A 3,792-nucleotide genomic window follows, 5' to 3' on the forward strand; every position below is an offset into this window, starting at 1 on the left:
TTTTTTTAGAATAGACTGAGAATTACTGATTTTGTCCCAAATTTGTAAACCGGTGTTTTCTGCTAAAGAAGCATCAATGTGGTGGTTTTCTGCAAATCATACCAACTATTTGATCTGCTCATTGTAAAAAAAAGTGTGATTGTGTGCTCACTTTAGAAACAGGAAAGGATAATAATCAATGAAAAAAATAGCATGCTATGATAAAATAGCGTGACCCCTGAAATACATTATTAGCGTGCTATTTCACGCTATAGCATGCTATTAGCGAGACACTGTACATGGATTTATTTAGCAAGCCTTTGCCCAGAACGCTATAGAACGCTATAGCGTTCTATTAGGGACACTATATCGTGATATTTTTTCACTGATAATAATACTGGGTTAGCTGGGTTAGCTCTCGCCACTATTATGCAATAGGTTATCAAATGCCCTGGAAGTATACAAGTATATTGCGGTGGAAGCATACAAGTCTTGCATCCAAGAAAATATGATTATAAAATGCAATCAAGCATGCATATGGAAATATAGAATTGCAAGCCATGGATCCATGGCCCATGGTTGCACTAAGATGATCTACGAGGGCAGCACGCCAAAGATAATGTCCTTTATAAGATGAGGGCAGCTCCCCTGCAGATGATCAAAACCTTCGGTGTCCACTACTGCCCTCAGATTCACCGGACAGCGGAGGAAACCGTAACACGCTTTCTTCAGCTCTCCACAGCCTTGCTCATCAGCCAGGGCCAGGACGGTCGTCGCAGTGCTCACACTGATGTGCTAGCATAGTTTCTTCTCACACATGAGCTTCAATCTTTGGAGGTCATACCTGTCCGCTGCGACGAGCAGGTGCTGTAGCAGGACCCAACTATTCTCACCGGCCTCCAGCACTAGCAGCGAGTCACCGTAGATGAAATCAAGCATCGTCTTGAACACATTTGGGTCCATGTCATTTACCTGTACCATTGTTGATGTGCCTTCCTTCATGGGGCCGAAGAGTAAAGCCCTGAAGACTGTAGACCGGGCCGCAAGGATGCAGCGGTGGGCGGCAAAAGTCTCACCGCCGACCTCAAACACCACGTCGGTGCCCTCCCCGGTCAGGAGAAGGTCCATGAAGTTACGTTGCATGTCAGACGATGGCACCTCGATCTCCTTGAACTCAGAAGTTGTGGTGGTGGTGACATTGTTGATGACCACGATGTCGCACTGGATGGTGAAGCTATCGTTCTTGAAGTGTTTGGATTTCCCCAAGTTCTCTTGTGTCATGAATCTACCGCAGCTGTTCACGCTGTAAGCTTGAAATTCAAATATTTTGAGGCGATGGATACGTGCCGACTCTTGCTTGTCACTCTCATCGATGAAACTGAACTTGTACTGCGCTTTGACGGGTGTTGCAGTTGGTTCCTTGTGCAGGTAAAGATTAAGTGATATGAAGCCATCATCGTCCGGGTAGTAATGGATGCGCCAGGTGTGGCCTCCCACTGTGAATGAGCGAGACACCGCGGATCTGCTGGTGCACGAGTATCCTTCAACGATGAGCAAGTGGTACCCGCTGGCGGCACTGGCGTTGATCACGGCATTGGGAAGGTGTCCTCCAGGAGCTTACCGCGGGAGATGACAGATACACCCGCGAACGGCATGATGGATTTATGAATCTGCTGTCAAAGTAGTTGTACGCGGTACGTTGATTAGGGCAGAAGCTACGGTGTCAGGTGTCCGATTTAGCTAGCCGGCGTCAAGTTGAGTCGAGCAGAGGAGGAGACCGGAGGTGCTCGCGGGACTTGACGGTGCAGCGGAGGGCGTGCTCGGGGAAGCGGCGCCAGGCAGGGTTGGAGTGGCGCGGAAAGTGGGGACGGGGTCTGGCAACCACGCCGAGAAGACCGTAAGGCGGCCTGCGGCGGGGTCAGGAAGGCCAGCTGCGGGGTGGCGGCTAGGGTTCCGCGGTATAAGGAACTAACGACCCGTCTGATCAAGGGAGATGAACGCTGCCAGCCCTGTGTTTATTCTCTTATAAATCGTTATTTTAGGAAGGGGCTCTACGTTGGTCGCCCGATGGATAGCGAGCACCAAACTGGTCGCTCATATACGAGATGTAAACGAGCACCAAGTCGCGTCGTGTTAGTCACAGACTCTGTTTGTCCCACATTGTGGAATTTTATCAAAAAACAAATACACCTTATATAAAAAAATATAGGGAGTATATTTTTTTAACACCAGTACAAACACACTCCCGCAAACAAACAAAAAACATCAGTACAGACACAAGCGCCCATATATACGCACATACACTCACCCTACTCTATGAACGCACACACGCAAACCCTACTCTATGAGCACCTCCGAGCGACTGAGCAATCATATCTATTGAGCACGGTTTTCATTGTCCCGATCCTTCACTAAGCTAGGAAGTAAATACAAGGGATCCTAGCCGCCATATATACATGCAATGACAACCATGCTCAACACCCCCCCCCCCCCCCCCCCGCAGTTGAAGCGTCGACGGAGACACAAAGACTGGACCGAAAACCCTCGAAAGTCGAGGTAGGCAGTCCCTTCGTCATGACATCGGTGAACTGCTAATCGGTGGATACATGCAAGACTCGAACACGACCAAGTGCAACGTGCTCCCAGACAAAGTGAATGTCAAGCATGCGCTACTCCTCCGACGAGTATGTGTGCGCCGCCTCGACTTTGACGCCGTCACCCATCCCCACCTCCGCTCGCCCTGCCCTTCGGGATCCGAACTGGCTTGCTGCGATGCGTGAGGAGTTCGACGCCCTGCAGCGCAACCGTACGTGGCAGCTTGTCCCGTGGCCTCCCCGTGCCATTGTTATCACTGGCAAGTGGGTTTTCCGCCACGAGACTCGCCCCGACAGTTCCCTCGAGCGCTACAAGGCGCGTTGGGTGGTGCGCGGTTTCCGTCAGTGCGCCGGTCTGGACTTCACTGACACCTTCACCCCGGTTGTCAAACCGGGCACGATTCGGTTGTCCTCCAACTTGCTGTTTCTCGCGCCTGGCCAGTTCACCAGTTCGACGTGTCCAATGCTTTCTTGCATGGCCATCTCGACGAGCAGGTGTTTTGTCAGCAGCCCACTGGTTTCGTCGACACCGACTATCGGACCACGTGTGCTTGCTGTCACTGGCGGAGCTTGAGCCCAAATCATGGGGGGGCATGGGCTGAAGGGGGGGCAAACATAACAAATTTCAGCTTATTTTTGATGGCAAATAGGCCTAATACAAAGAAACATATGCATGGTTTCTTGTGAGCTTGGGGGGCCATGGCCCAGGTTGGCCCCCATGAAGCTCCGCCACTGCTTGCTGTCTCGTTCTCTTTACGGGTTGAAGCAGGCCCCCCGGGCCTGGTACCAGCGAATCGCGGCCTTTCTTCAGGAGCAGGGGTTCCGTTCCACACGATCTGATGCCTCCTTGTTTGTTTATCATCAGGGCGCCGCCACCGCGTACCTTCTCCTTTACATCGACGACATCATCCTGACTGCGTCCTCGCCAGCGGTACTTCAGCAGATCACAGCTTGCCTCGGCACCGAGTTCGCCCTCAAGGACTTGGATGCTCTCCACTACTTCCTCGGCATCGAGGTCGTCCGCCGTGCCACTGGCTTCTTTCTGCATCAGCAGAAGTATGCCTCCGAGCTCCTAAAGCGAGCCGGCATGCTTAACTGCAAGCCTGCTTCCACGCCTGTCGACACGAAGGCTAAGGTGTCCGCCGCCGAGGGATCTCCGGCATCCGACGCTCCCTTCTATCACTCCATCGTCGGTGCTCTCCAGTACCTCATCCTGACG

The 3,792-nt window shown here is 52.0% G+C and overlaps 1 pseudogene; it reads right to left on the reverse strand.

Moving 5' to 3' along the window:
* Positions 1–573: 573 nt before the first annotated feature.
* On the reverse strand, positions 574–1,634 carry LOC125523413 (BTB/POZ and MATH domain-containing protein 2-like; annotated as a pseudogene).
* Positions 1,635–3,792: the final 2,158 nt, after the last annotated feature.

The sequence above is a fragment of the Triticum urartu genome, chromosome 7A (assembly GCF_056163025.1).
Source record: "Triticum urartu cultivar PI428250 chromosome 7A, HENAU_Tu73, whole genome shotgun sequence".
In the NCBI taxonomy this organism is placed as follows: Eukaryota; Viridiplantae; Streptophyta; class Magnoliopsida; order Poales; family Poaceae; genus Triticum; species Triticum urartu.